The sequence below is a fragment of the Petaurus breviceps genome, unplaced genomic scaffold (assembly GCF_028583685.1).
Source record: "Petaurus breviceps papuanus isolate PSGF00001 unplaced genomic scaffold, PetGlider_PUasm1.0 90601, whole genome shotgun sequence".
Taxonomy (NCBI): domain Eukaryota; kingdom Metazoa; phylum Chordata; class Mammalia; order Diprotodontia; family Petauridae; genus Petaurus; species Petaurus breviceps.
Window position 1 is genome coordinate 3,661,275 of NW_027187282.1, and position 15,332 is coordinate 3,676,606.

At 41.2% G+C, this 15,332-nt stretch overlaps 1 protein-coding gene across 4 annotated transcripts in view; it reads right to left on the bottom strand.

The window, feature by feature from the left end:
* Positions 1–15,090, bottom strand: part of IKBKG (inhibitor of nuclear factor kappa B kinase regulatory subunit gamma) — a 60,574-nt gene extending 45,484 nt beyond the window's left edge. The window contains exons 1-2 of one of the 4 annotated variants that reach the window (XM_069063759.1): positions 14,514–14,904; positions 6,843–6,928 (exon numbers count right to left, since the gene is read on the bottom strand). The gene's annotated coding sequence lies outside the window, so the exon portion shown is untranslated. Of the gene's footprint in view, positions 1–6,842; positions 6,929–14,513; positions 14,906–14,933 lie in introns of those variants that run through there. The other 3 variants (XM_069063760.1, XM_069063761.1, XM_069063758.1) reach the window with 3 other exon arrangements.
* Between the last annotated feature and the right edge of the window lie 242 nt (positions 15,091–15,332).

Below are 15,332 nucleotides of genomic sequence, written 5' to 3' on the forward strand. Positions count from 1 at the left end.
TTAGATATAGCTAAACTTAGCAGATTCTGGGATTAATCATTAAGAAGTTGGAAATTGATTATATTGGAATTAGTGGAGAAAACTCCTGAGACTGTAGGTACACAGTGCTAAGACACCTCTTCCCAATCTCGATCATTCAGCATTCCCCACTCCCTCCCAAAAGTTAAAAGAGTATCTCAGTATGAGGATTTTTAACATAAGTTTCAAAATATCAAATTTTTGTCACACTCAAAAAAACCCCAATTCACATGCAACACAGTCCAGATTTAAAAATTGCTATAACACCATTTCTACCTCATAATGGTTTTCGAATTTCACAAGCTAAGCAAACTTTTAGAAATACAGCAACAACACAAACAATAAATAAATGACATCAACTGTATTTCCAAACTATCACATATAGAAATCATGGATCCCATCACTCCCAGCATTCAAAAACCACTTCAAAGTTAGAGATTATGTTGTATCTAACATGCCAGTCATTATATTAAACATTTTATAATCATTATACCGTTTTGACAACTATTATTCTTTTTTCCTTTTAGAAATCAGGAAATGGGTCAAGCAGAGATAAAATAGCTTGCCAAAAGTTGATACATTTTGCAACTAGAACAGAGAAGCATGAGTTTACCTGGAGTAGAGGCTGGCTTCCCAATAATACTAATAATACTGCTGATATTTACTATGATAACAGATTGTCCATTTAAAATCTTAGCTATTATGAAAAAAAATATGGTGGTTCAAAGTTATAGTTTTCACATTATTAATGATGAGATGAATGATTCTCTGTGCAATGTGATATAGAAATGCATTCACCTAACTTGATAATGCGTTCTTTCAAGTGTTAAATACATAATAATGTTTAGGGCATTGTTCAGCTATGTTGCTGAAAAAGCAATTTCTCTTATAATCTAGATGTTAGATTAAGATTGTAGAAAAAAGTCAAAGGAAAGAAAAGAAACTGAGTAAATTTTAAAGGTCTGGTAAACCTTGCTATTGTGATAAGGCTAATTTAATGGGGTATGTTCTTGGCTAAAAAAAAAAAAAAAACAATCCCCTCTCCATTGCACCTTTTTGACTAGTAAACTTTGTGATCTAGGAATTCTGTAAAATACCTTAGGAATTTGTGTTACTTAAGGACATTTTACACTAACTTGGTTTAATGAACTCCAATTTTAAAGGTTTATTTTTGCTTTAAGGAGGAAGCAAGGAATATTATTTAAAATTTTCCAATTAGTTTTCCTCATAAAAGCTTAGTGACTGACTATTCCTCTTATCATCAGGATAAATTTGAAACTGTTTTTAAAGAAAGTAAAATACCTTTAGAAGAAATATTTTGAAAAATCTTGTGTGAGTTTTTAAAGGGCCTACTAAATTTTCATTTGCAAGATAATTTATTGCTAAACTAATGTAAGGAAGTATAAAGCAGAAGAGATCTTGCTGAATTTATAGTCATTCCAAGGCCTAAGCAAGAGTTAAAATTTGTATTTGAATGTACACATAAAAGATTTAAATTCCTTAAGTAACTCATTCTCCCAGACTGGGTATAAGTAGAGAAAGATAAACAAGCTTGTAAAACAGAGATGTGTATCTATTCAGTTGTGAGATCAAAGTCAGGAACCTCTTTTGTGGGGTTATCCAAGCCCCTCCCATCTCTAGATAGTATTTCTGGATATCTTTGTGTCAGTTTCAGATGGTTTCAGTATGTTGAGAGAATGTGAGAAAGTATTTTTGGAAGACAGAAAAGTTATGTAACTTGGTTTTATGATAGCTCAATCAAGTTTGGGATGACCCTATCTGAAAGATACCAACCCATATTTATTTGCTATTTAAGACTTTTTTGGGACTGCAATTTACTACTGTTTTAAGCTTTGATTACAGGGATATAGTTGTCATAAAGTCAATAGTAGAATGCCATGGGCTGCAGACTGAGAACTGCTAATGGTAGATGTCTCTGCCTGGGGAAAAAGTTTTGAAGACAACTTTGGACATGGTGTAGGTAGAATCTTCTTAACTCTATTTCCCAATGTTGCTATTTCCTTTCTAAAAAAGGGAAAAAAAATTCTCCATCTGATTACTTCTCAGTCCTGTTTTCAGGACCTGGTGGCTACATGATTGCCTATCAGATATGACTTATACCTGGAATCAAACAGAGTTAGGATGGTTCTTTCCTTCTGTTAAGATATATGACATTGTCCCTCTTTTTCTTTTATAGAAGTTTATATAATCAAGAAGTTCTGCAAGTACTAAATCTATTCAATAAGATGGAATCTGGATCATCTCTGATAGATGCAAAAATGAGTATCTTACAATTATAACCTACATTCATGGTCAAATAAATATAATATAGAGATAACATCCTCCAAAGGAAGAAATGATTAGATCAAATAATAAGACAAAGATGTAATGAGATAAATGACTAAGCAAATTTTGAGAAAAGCAACGGTATCAGACTGATTCCCCTAAGAATTATATACAAACGTATATGATTGGCTTCTAAAAATTTTCTAACGTGGAAATTCAAGCTTTAAGAATGTTTAGTAATAAGATCTCAAATTTGGATTTTTGCACAAAGAAAAACCTATTGTCAAAGAAAGGATACATAGGGATCAGATAACTACATGAGGCATCTGGGATTGTTTAAGTGCTGTTTAAATAGATATTGGGAATAGGTCACTGGGATACAAGGAATTTGATGTTAGTTAACATGATAATAATGATTGCATTGATTTGTATGGTTCATGTAATAATGATTGCATTGATTTGTATGGTTCATGTTTAAGTTTTCTTGGCTTTCTTGGTGACATGTAAATCTCCCTTCTCAAAACTAGTCTATTGTGAGCCACCTAAGTAATTTAATCAGTACCTGACTTAATGTAATTATGCAATTTTGTAAACTGTGAGAAAAACTTTATTATTTGAACCTAGTCTTGCATGACTGGGAAACTGAATCATTTCTATGTGCCTTTAGTATCAAATCATATGTTTTCTGTAAGCCCCTGTCAGTTCTGACTACTCCCATAGCAACCAGCTTGTGGATATGGACTCCTGGACCCATCTGTCACATCTAAAGATTGCCCCTGCTCCTGAGTGGACATCTGAGCCCACAGGAGACCTTGCTCTCCAGCTTCCAAGGCACCTGAAAAAGACATCAGAGGCAGACAGCTTTCCCAAGAGCCCGGACCAGACCTGCACAAAGAACAGCTCCCTCCTTAGCTTATTTTTACCTTGATTCCCTTGCAACTTGCTTTTTCTTGTTTGCAATTGCCCTGCAGTGGCTGCCCATCTCTGAGGATATCCAACCACAGGGAAAGAGCAACCCCTTCTCCCATCTCCCCACTCACCCCAGGAGGCAGACTCCATCTGACAAAGAATTCAACCTTATCTTTAGTGGCTCCTATTTCAGGAAGCAGTTGGGAAAAACTTCCAATCCACCTAGATAAGGATTTTTTTAGGACTTCCCCAAGGAAGAGAGGTGGGTTTTGTTTTTTTCTCATACCTTTCTTGGTCAACAGGCAAAGCCCTCCAGCTTGCCTTTGACCAAAAGGAGGAAATGACAATCCTAATAAAGATTCAAAGCCTGAACTAATCAATTAGACTGCTTTGCTTTGCTCTAAAAATGTCCTTTCCTGTGTCTGTAATGTGAAAGACCAGTTAAAGGTTGACAATGGGACAGGATGCCAGGAAATTCAGAATCAGAGGAATTTCTCTTACCTTGGGGGGATACTCCAGAGGGGGGGGGGGGGGGGGGAGAAGGGGGAGATAGGACACAGACATCCTGAAATCTTAAATTTCAACTAACCCTACTTTGTCTTTTCAATCTGTATTTACAAATAAGAAACTTCCTTTCTCATGGTATGGATAAAAAAAAATATGGAGACCATAAATCTGAGGGACATAGAATTCCTGGGATTGTTCTAAAACATATAAAAACTTTGTCAATCTTGTATCAGGCAGACAGAACTTAGGTTTTGGCTCCCTGTACATATAAGCTTCCTAGCTTCATCTAGCTTTAAGGGAGGAAACAATATGGCTTTACATATCACCTAGCCTGTTTGCCTCCTTTAACCAAACTCAGGTTGATACTTCCAACCTCAGAGTAAGGCTGGATTCCTCACTCTCTCTCACCCCAAGCTGTTGCCAAGGCTTCACTTCAATAAATATGTTTTAAGCACCCTACCACATACCAGGCACTGTGTTAAGTTCTGGGGGTACAAAAGAAAGCAAAAGAAAAAAAAAGTCCCTGTCCTCAAGAAGCTCACAATTAAGGCCAAGTCATTTCACCTCTGCAGCATCTCTCCTACATGCCCCCTTCTATGCTCTGACACTACCCCTACCCTAATGCAGGCCCTCATCACCTCACACCTAGACTATTTCAATAGCTGCTGGTGCCCCCCCCTCTGCTGCTTGCCTCATGTCTCTCCCCACTCCATTCTAGCCTCCATTCAGCCACTAAATCAATTTCCCTTAAGCTCAGGTTTGAATACATCACACACACCCCAACCCCACTGGCTCCCTATCGCCTCCAAGATTAAAGACAAAATGTCCTGTTTGGCATTCAAAGAAAGCTCTTCATAACCTGCCCCTTCCTACCTTATCTTTCCAGTCTTCTTATATCTTTGATCCAGTACTGATGGGGTACCTGGGGTCTAGGTCGGACCAACTTGTGGAGCCAGTCTGTGAAGTTGTGATTTGTCCTTTCCCGCCCTTGAGTTCTGCCCCTTCCCCCTATCCCACATTCCATATAGGCAACACCCTTTGACCCCTTTGGTTCTTACTTAATCTCTTCATTTCTCCTCTGGCCTGGCCCACACCCCCCTTTTGCCCTTGATGTCCTTAATGACCTGGCCCAAATCTTATCTAAACTATCTAGGCACTAAAGTCACATGCTCCTCTTGGTCAGCTCTGACCTTTGTCTATGCATTGAGGCCCCTCCCGTCAGGTCAGCCCTGATAATGGCAGCCCTACCCTTTAAAAGTAAAAGTATGTACCCCTCTCACTTGCAGGTCCCCTAAAGGACTCTTGCCCGCTGTAATGGCGTATTAATAAACTTTCTCAACTCTAACTCCAAGCAAGGCTGAGCTGAATTCTTTCCAGACGCCCTGTTGAACCTATCGGGATCCCGTTCCCCCCCCCCCATCAGTACCACTGGTCTCCTGGCTTTTCCATACACAAGACCCTCCATCTCTGGGTTCCAGGCATTCTCTCTGGCTGCCTCCCATTCCTGGAACACTTTCTCCCCTCCACTCTGACTACTAACCTCCCTGGTTTTTTTTTAAGTCTCAAGTAAAATCCTACCTTCCCACAGGAAGCCTCCCCAATCCCCCCCTTAATTTTAGTGCTTTTGATGGGGTACAGGCCCTGGAAATCCCCTTGAACTCTGTGAATCTTTCCACTGAATCTGGTGTTTGCCTGAGGCCATAAGCCTTCTATTATCACCAGGGCTGAATCTGCTAACCTTAAACTAGCATGGCCCTCTACTGTCTATCACCTCTGGATTGCCTCCAAGCTGTTTCCCACCCTGGATCCCATCAAAATCCCATTCTCTTGGTTCCTGGAGTCTGACCTCAAGATCTTCCTTAGACTTCTGAAGACCCTACCCAAACCCCTCCTCCAGACCACCCTTAGATCCCTCCCACAGTCCTGTATATAAGATCTACCTTGCCTCCATGGGGTGGTTCAGATCCAATCTAGCGCAGACTCAGTCTGTGTCACATTGTTCTGGCCTGCTTGTCAATACAAGCATCACAAATGCTTAGGCTCCTTAAGAGTTCACCCATTATGGCAAATCTTTAATAAACTTTGCTTTTCTTTGGCTGAAAGAAGACTTCAGTCGAATTCATTCAGCAGGACCCAACATGTCAGTATTTTGGGGTCTCAAGCACCCCAAACCTCAACACTTTCCCACTGTTAATTATTTTCTATTTATCTTATATATAATTTTGACTTTATGTATTTGTTTGTATGTTGTCTCCCCATTAGATTGTGAGCTCCTTGAGGGCAGGGATGGTCTTTTGCCTCTTTTTGTAACCCTAGCACTTAGGACAGTGTCTGGCATATAATAGGCATCTAATAGCAAGCTACAACTGGTTGGGGTGGAATTGATAGAAATCTTGGCCATAAGTAGACAGTCTCTCCTAGAGTTTGTGCTAGAGAAGGAAAGTCCAACATAGGCTAGCATGCAATCTACATTTTGGGAAAGGTTTCTAAGGGTTCAGAGAAAGAAGATGTAGGATCCCATAAATGAAATTTCAACAGGGGAACTCCACTGAGGCAGTATGGGAAATTCTAGCCATATAAGGAAACAATTCCAATAACAAGGAAAAATTGGGAGTTGTCTGAAGAGGCCAATGTGAATGAACTCATCAACTAAGTTAGATTTTTTTCCAAAGATATGTACAGAAGATAGAAGCAGGGAAAGGAACAAAATGTGGCAGAATCCTCTAAAATATACCTAGAGTGCTACAGCTCATAATGAGTTGAGGTTGGCTAGGAAAAGAAAGGGTAACAAAAAGGCCTTTTTAGCTCTATCAGGGGAAAGAGGAAGATCAAGACTGCTGCTTATGATGAATGGGATACTACAGACCAGGTGCATCAAACCAAGTAGGTCCTACAACACTCCAAGCAGAAAGAGATTTACATATCATTAGGACATGTTTAACAAAATAAATAAAAATGTAATCAAACATAGATAATGTGAATATGTGATTTTCTCCTTTGAGCTGCTGCTGCCCTGCCCTGCCTCCACAAAGAAGGGGAGAAGGCAGAGCTGCCAAATTCATTTGTTTACTCTGGAAATGTCCGTGAAAAAACACGCTACTAGGGAGTCAAAGGGAGCATACCTAGGTATCCCCAATGAAATCATCACCTGGGCCATATCAATCATAAGAACAGGCAGATGTGGTTGCTAAAACATTATCCATGAAATCTGAAAGAGCACAGAAAATGGGAGAAGCACTGAATAACTGAAGAAAGGCAAATATTCCAATCTTCCAAAAAAGGTAACAGAACAAAACATGCTAAAAACATGCCAGTAAACTTGATTTTCATTCCAGGGAAAAATTCTCCCACAGGTCTCTAAAGAGAAGCTTAGTAAAAATCTACAGGGGAGGAGTCAAGATGGCAGAGCAGAAACAGGGCTTCCGCCGGGTTCTGGCTCCCACCACCTCCAATTCATGTAAAAGGTGACTTTGAACAATCTTTGGAGCTACAGAACCCACAAAATGACACAGAGAAACTAACCTCCCACTGAGGATAGCCCAGCAGGGAGCAGTCAGCACAGTGCTCTGGGAGCCAACCCCAGCCCCAGTGCAGTGTGGACTTTGGGAACCAGTATTTGGGAGTGCTGTGGGCCTTTATTCCCTGGAGGGAAAAGCCACTGAGGTGCCGCTGCTGTGCAGCCACTCACATGGCAGCTTCAGCTCCTGGCCTGCAGACAATAGGGGGACCAAGTGACCAGTCTGAGGGGTAATCACTCTTGTTTTAACCTGCTTGGATCTGGATTGCAGTCTAGGGTGGAGGTCCTGGGGTATGTGACCAGCTTGCCAGAGCATATGGAGGCTTCAGAGAGGGCACCCAACTAATACCTTCTGCAGCTGAGAAAACCCCAGCGTTTGGTATGAAGCTCCCCTGTCTGGTAGGAGAGTCCTACTGTGGCAAAAAGCCCAAATGTCAAGTAACTGAGTGGCAATATAAGTAAACGACAGAAGCAAAGCAAGCAGTGGAATCCAACATTAGACTCCTATTTTTGCAGTAGGAATAGTATTACAACTATTTTTTTTATCTGAATTTTGTATTGCACGTGTATTGGGTTTTTATGTTATAAAATTTGTTAATTTAAAACTTATATTTGGGTTACAAACAGGCAATAATAATGTTGATATTTCATTTAAAGTTTTGGCTAAATTATGTAATTTGGAAAAATTATGAACTCTGATGTTAAACAATTTTCTTATTACTATTCTGAAGCTGTTGAGTCATCTAAGGATATAGATATATATGTAAACTTGGATGTATGTATTGTATATTGTATATAGACAATGTTTTGGCAAATTTTATTAGGAGCATTTTTACACCAAATTAGTTTTGGGGAATTCCCATATTTGAAAGTATATATCTTTCTTAGGTGTGAGGTTTGTGTCAATGGTTATGGGATGAACAATTTTCTGTGCAAAGCAATTTGGAAATTACTAAATTAAGATCACCAGATTGGTAATTACTTGATTTTGGTTTGAAGTTTAAATTTAGGTACATCATAATTGTTTCTGACATTGTTACTGGTAAACATTGGTATTATGAATGTTATAATAGAAGCAGTTTCTCAGATTCTAAATGCTGTTAAATTAAGAATTATACTGTCAGAGAAACAAGAAAATGATGGTAGATGAAGTACTCTGACCAAGTCAGAGTATCAGTTATGATATTCTGAAATGTTGTAATGTAAGAAATCATACAACTTTTAAGTTTTTCTTTTTTTATAGGAAGTTTCAATGTATAAATCAAGTATTTACAATAGCATGCTTGGGAAAAACTACTTATTGGTAATTATGTGAAGAAAAAGACCCTGTGAATCCTTTTCTAAGTTTTGTAAAACCTAGAATATGGAAATAAGGGCTTAGGCTTCCCAGAAAACAATTTGTGGGCAGGACTTGGCTTCAGCCCCGTTTTAGCCTCTGGCTACAAACCTAGCCCCATGTGAAACAGAGACAGATCTACCCAAATGATTTTGGGTCCCAGATGTTTAAGGGGGGGAATGATCGGGTGCTTGGAATGATGGGGTACTTGGGTACCTGATATTTAATCAGAGTTACTTTAGTTGAGAGAAAAGAAAAGATACCATTTTTAACACCAGGTTAATTCAAACTATCTCTAAAGTCTATTTATGAAAAGCTGAACAAAGCACATAAGAAGGTTAGGGGACAAATGGGGTTTATCCAGCCCCTCCTGTTTCCAGATAGTTGATATCAGTTTTAGAAGTATGTTGCGAGAGCATGAAGAAGTTTTGGGAAAGCAGAAAGATTTGTAGCTTGAGTTTGTAATTAATAGCTCAATCAAATTTTAGATGGCCCTATCTGAAGGACACTAGTCCATATTTATTTGCTATTTAATAATTTGAGGGACTGTAAATTTTACTATTCTTCTAAGCCTTGATTATAGGAGTCATCATAAAAGCAGATAATGGGATGGCAGAGGCTGCAGTCTTCTAACTGTTCAAGGTGATGTCTGTGCTTGGAAAAGTTTGGGGACAACCTCGGACACTGCCCAGGTGGGATCTCTGTGACTTTCCCAATTGTGCCTTTTCTTTCTGAAAAGGAAACCTCCCACCTATTTATGCCTAAGCCTTGCTTTCAGCACCTGGTGACTACCTGAATAACTATCAGAGATGGATGACTCATGCCTGGAATCCAACAAGGCTAAGGAAGTTTTCCTTCTGGCAAGTTTTATGACATTGTCCCTCTCTTATTCTATAGCAAATTCACTGAGAAGTAATATTCAGGGCCAAATAAATGGAACAAATATAGAGATAACATCCTTCAAAGAAGGAGATGATTAGTAATAAGGCAAAAGTAATGAAATAGATGCCTGATTGACCAGCATAGTGAAGTTTGAGGAGAGCAACAGATCAGGCTAGATGACAACTAGGATTAAATACAGATGTATAAAATTGGCTTTAAAAATTTCCTATTATGTGAATTCATGATTGGAGCATGTTTAGGAATAAGATCAGAGGTATGGATTTTGGATTTTAGCACAAGAATTGTATAAGATAGTGGTGAGGGTGAAGCTAATGTTAATTTGTTAATGCATCTGTCTGATAATTTTACAAAGGGCAGATGAAATCAATTTTTAAAAAATAAAGGTTTTTCATATTTTAAAGGACTCCTATACCAGGTACAGGATTTAGAAAAGGTAGAAATAGCAAAGAATAAATAAACTGAAAATTCTCTGTAGTTTCAAAATATGGCACTAATCTTAGGTAATTGTACTAATTTATATTAAGTCAAAATTATCTGGTCATCGCTAGATCTGAACTGGAGTAGCAAAACTCCTTTTTAGATTCTGTAACTACATGAGGTATCTGGGATTTAAAAGTGTTGTTTAAATGAAATAGGTCACTGTGATACAAGGAATTGTATGTTCATTATGATTCTTGTATAGTTTTGTATGTAAGTTTTCTTGGTTATCTTGGTGACATGTACCTGACTTAATGTAATTATGTCATTTTGTAAAATTGTGAGAAAAACCTCATTGTATTGATTGAGCCTAGCCCTGTGTGGCTAAGAAAACTGAACTATTTGTTTGAACCTAGTCTTGCATGGCTGAAAACTGGACCTTTATATGTAAAGTCGTGTTTCTGGGAGCTCTTGTATTGTACATTTGAACTCTAGTCATATAAGGATCATCCCATGAGCCTTGGAATTTGAAAAAAAAAATCAGATGCAGACAGCTTTCCCAAGAATCCGGACCTGACCTGTACTGGGACAGCTTCTTTCCTGGAGAAATTCAACTAGAGGACTGATGGAAAAATGTAGCCCCCTCCTCTTCCTTGAGACTATGGCCTTGATTATAGGAAGTCCCTATTAACTGTTAAATTGCTAACTGTCAGGGACCCCGGCTACCATCCTTTAGGAACAGAATTGGATAACCTAGATGATGTGGTCCCAGTCATATCAAAGGTTTGACATACCTACAAAAAAAGAGTAGGGAATGTTGAGCACAACCCCACCTTCCCTTCCCTTAATTGATCTGTAAGCAACAACTCCACCTTCCCTTCCCTTCCACTGATCTGTAAGCAGGCATTTTAGCATAACTTTTACCCTTCCCTCTCCTAATTGATCTGGGTGGGGGTTACAGCCTAGGGTAAAATCCCTGCTCCATTCTTCCCTGCCCCCACCCCCACCCCATCTCCACCCATTCTGGGTTCCCTGTACCTTAGCCTAGGAAAAGCTCGGGAAAATTCAAATATACACTGACCAATCACTGATTGTAGTTTCAGCTTATGTAACCTGACAATTGTAATCTCTTTAAAAATATTTTTCAGGCCAATTTACTGTCTGATTTGGGTATGTGACCCTGGCAGTCCCGTGGCAATAAAATCCACTTCCAATTTTAATCTCGGGGATCTTCTGTCTCGATCCTTTTATGCCCAACAGTACATCCTATATTGAATTGCTTATCTTCCCAGTAAGGGTAGGTGACAAGGGAGGAAGGGAATGAATCTGGAATTCAAAGTTTTAAAATCAAATGTTTAAAAGACATATATACGTATATATACTATTATCAATATTATTTTACATGTAAATGGGAAATAAGATATACAGGCACTGGGGCATAGAGATCCACCATGCACTACAGGAAAGTTGGAGTGGGTGTGGGAGAAGATATGGGAGAGATCAGATTGGAGGAGGGGATATACAGTGGGATTGCTATTTTGGGGCGGTGGGTAGGGAAAAATCGGGGAGAAAATTTGTAACTCAAAATCTTGCGGAAATGAATGATGTAAACTACAAGTTAATAAATCATTTGATAAACAAAAAAAAATCTACACATGGCATGGGGGGGGAGAAGTAACAAAAAGCCAGCATAAAGGCTTTTTGTATGTGTGTGTGTGTGTGTGTGTGTGTGTGTGTGTGTGTGAGGAGGGCAGACAAGGCAAATGGGATTAAGTGACTTGCCCAAGGTCACACAGTTAGTAAGTGTGTCAAATGTCTGAGGACTGATTTGAACTCAGGTCCTCCTGACTCTGGGGCTGGTGCTCTATTCACTGTGCCACCTAGCTGCCCCCAATCAAGGCTTTTTTTTTGACAATTATGAGACTGATTGATCAGGAGCATACTATATAGTTTACCTAGGGTTTAACAAAGAGTTTGAAAATGTATCTCATGCTATTCTTCTGGAAGAGCGGAGCTATATGAATTAGATGACAATTCAAGAGGAAAGATTTGGAACTGGTTCAATGACTAGACTCAGTCTAGTGAAGCTGATGCCAACTTGGCAGGCTCTCATCAGTAGAGTGGGCCAGAAAGTGTTTGGCCTGTACTGTTAAACTGAATTTTAGGCCCCCAGGTGGCGCAGGGCATAAAGAACCAAATCTGGAGTCTCAGAAGACCCAAGTTGGAATTCTATGGAGATTCCTTAGCTGTGTGATCCCAGGCATGTCATTTAAGCTTTCCAACCTCTCAGTTTCCTCAACTGTAAAATACGAAGATTAAATCAGATAATATGTGTAAAGTGCTCTGCAAACTTTAAAATGTTAGCTATGATTATTATCATCAATAACTTAAATAAAAGGCAGTATGCATACGAAATGTACAAATTACTCCAAGGAGTACTGCATTTGGGGCACCTATTTAAGATAGAAGGTAACCAGGATGGTGAAAGGAAAAAAAGCCTGAGGGGCAGAGAAGATAGCTGAGTTTAGGAGGAGTGATATTACAGGGCCTATCAGGCCCTAGAGGCAGAAGCAGGCTCAGTGTCAGGGAAAATTTTCTAACATTTAAGAGTTGCCCCAGGAACTCAAGAAGTATTTATTAAATGCCTATGTGCCTGGTCCTGTGTTAAGTGTCCAAAGTGGTGGCTTTCCCCTCACTAGACATCTTCAAGCTGAGCCTGGATGACCACTTGTTATAGTTACATCAGACTGAGGATTTTTACTGGATGGGGCAGAACTAGATGGCTCCTGAGGCCCCTTCCAATTGTGAAATTCTGTGGGGCAAACTTATTTAGACTGAGTCCAAAGCATCCCTAAATTATACTGCTAGTCATTTTCAATCAATCAATAAACATTTATTAATCACCTACTATGTGCCAAGCATATAGTATGTGGAAGCAGCTAGGTGGTTCAGTGCATAGAGTGCTGGGTCTGGAGTCAAGAAGTTGCTGTTCAGTAATTTTTCAGTCATGTCTGACTCTCTGTGACCTTTTGGGATTTTCGTAGCAAAGATAATGGAGTGGTTTGCCATTTCCTTCTCCAGCTCAATTTACAGAAGAGGAAATGGAGACTAGTCACTTAACTTCTATGTGTCTTAATCCACTGGAGAAAGGAATGGTCAACCATTTCAGTATCCTGGCCAAGCAGAGCCCATGGAGAATAGGACATAAATGAATAACAATGAGTACAAAAAGGTACAAAAGACAGTCTTAGTGTTAGCCTTCAAGGACCTTACAATCTAGTGGACAAGGTCCTTTCCAGCTCTAAACCAGTATTATTATGAAAAGATGAAATGGAAAGAGCAGTAATAGGAGCTAACATTTACATAGTGCTTAATAGTGGTCACAGTGGTACGAAAGAGCTTTCCGATTACTATCTCATTCTGATGAGGTAAGAGAACTTTTCCCTTTACCCAAAAGAATTTGAGCCCATAGGTCCTGGGAAACCCCCACCTTGAATTCTCCCTAAATTTTCCCACTATATCTGGCTTTTTAAGCCCAAATCTGTTACCCTTAAGGTAGCCTAGCCCTCCATTTTCTGTTACCTGTGGCTTGCCTGTGGCTGCTTCCCACCCTTGATCCCATCAAAATCCCATTCTCTTGGTTCCAGAGAATCTGACCTCTAGTCACCCCAGTCCCAGCAAGATCCTCCCTGGACCCTCCTCTCATCACTCCAGACTACTAGACCACCCCTAGATACCTCCCAGTTTTTCTGTATATAAGATCCGTCTAATCCGACCTGCTTTAGCGTCACCAATGCTCCTTAAGAGTCTACCCGGATCTTTGCTTTTCTTTGGCTGAAAGAAGGGTTGATGAATTCATTCCGCAGGACCTGGCGTGTTGGTATTTTGGGATCCCGAGGATCCCTAAACCTCAACAGTCTGATCTTCACAACAAGCCCAGTAGAGAGGTTCTCTTATTATTTTCATTTTATAGCTAAGGAAATTAAGGCAAACTGACACTACCAAGTGTCTAGGGCAGAATTTGAACTCGGTTTTCCAGATCATCCAGGTCAGGTGCCACTTCGATGACTCCTGATAAGGGTGCCACAAGCCCCATCCCATTATCGTGATAACATGTTGTGGCATCTGATCCACAAAATAAACTTGGGAGGTAGGACCCATTATTGTCTGGCCCATTTTACAGAGGAGGGACGTGAGACAGAAAAGGTTCACGAACTTGCCTGAATTCACACAACTAAGAAATTGTTGATTAGTATTTGCCCTTAGGTATTTCTAACTCTAATCAGCTTTATCCATTCTACTGTTAAGAGGGAATCCCCTCAGAAGTGTAGAAAGATGGAAGTCAAAAGAAACCTAAGTTTTCCCTGTACATTCTCTCCTCCCCCACAATTACAAAGAATGATTGAACAAGGGGGGGGAGGCATTGGGGCAACGTAGAGTCAGCCATCCTGGAGACATGCGCTAAACCTCCGAACCGAGCTGAAGCCCAGAGGTGGTGAGGCTGAACACGCCAGAGCAGCGTGAAGTGGCAGGCGCCCGAAGGACTGGGGGGAAGGGAGGGAGGGGGGAGGGGGTGGGACTGCCGGCGACACAAGGGCGGGGCCAGGGGTCCTGACTCACCCCAGAGGCCGGAGACTCTGGCCTTCAGGCTTCAGCTTCGGCCCCACCAGGGCCCGGGGAGCCCGCGGCCTCTCCAGGGCGCCAGGCCCGGCCGGGCCGAGCCTGCGTCGACAAGCCACGGGCGCAGCAGAGAAAACAACACGGAAGATAGCGACAGGGACCTCACCAGCTGTGGTCCCAGCTGACGGATCCGTAGCCCGGACTCTGCAAGGACTCCTCCCCACCCAACACCCACTTCCGGGTTGAGCCGGAAGCCCAAAAGTAATAGTTTCGGATTCGCCCCTCCTCCGGATTTCTCCACCCCCCCCCCCCCCCCGGACAGGGGGACTAAAGCTGGGGGGGGGGGGGGGGAATTTACCCCGCGTTTCCCGTCCCAGGGGCCCAATATGTCGTAGGAAGAAATCTCATGCACTTAGCTACCTTCTAGAGCATCTACTTCCGCCTATTTTTGGAATGATCTCTTCTGTCACCTTAAGTGCACCTGACTATGCACTTTACCAGCCCCCCCCTCCCCGAGTCCGGCACCCAGAAACAAGGAGTCAAGAGGAGACTAGGAGGAGTGAGTGGGGCGAGGGGCGGAAAATAACCAAAGGGGTGGAGCTTCCGGCTAGAGATGTGGGGGGGCCTTGACTTGGGGAGAAAGGGGAGGTGTGACTTAAGAGTGTGGCCTGAGAGGGGCGTGACCCTCAGCGGCTCGGGGGGCGTGGCCACGTTGCAAAGCTGCTATCCCGGGGAGGCCACGTGGGGGTGGTAACGTGCGACCTGGCTGAGGAGGCCGGCCAGCCCGGGGCTGAAGCGCTGATGTGCGGTACCCGAGGG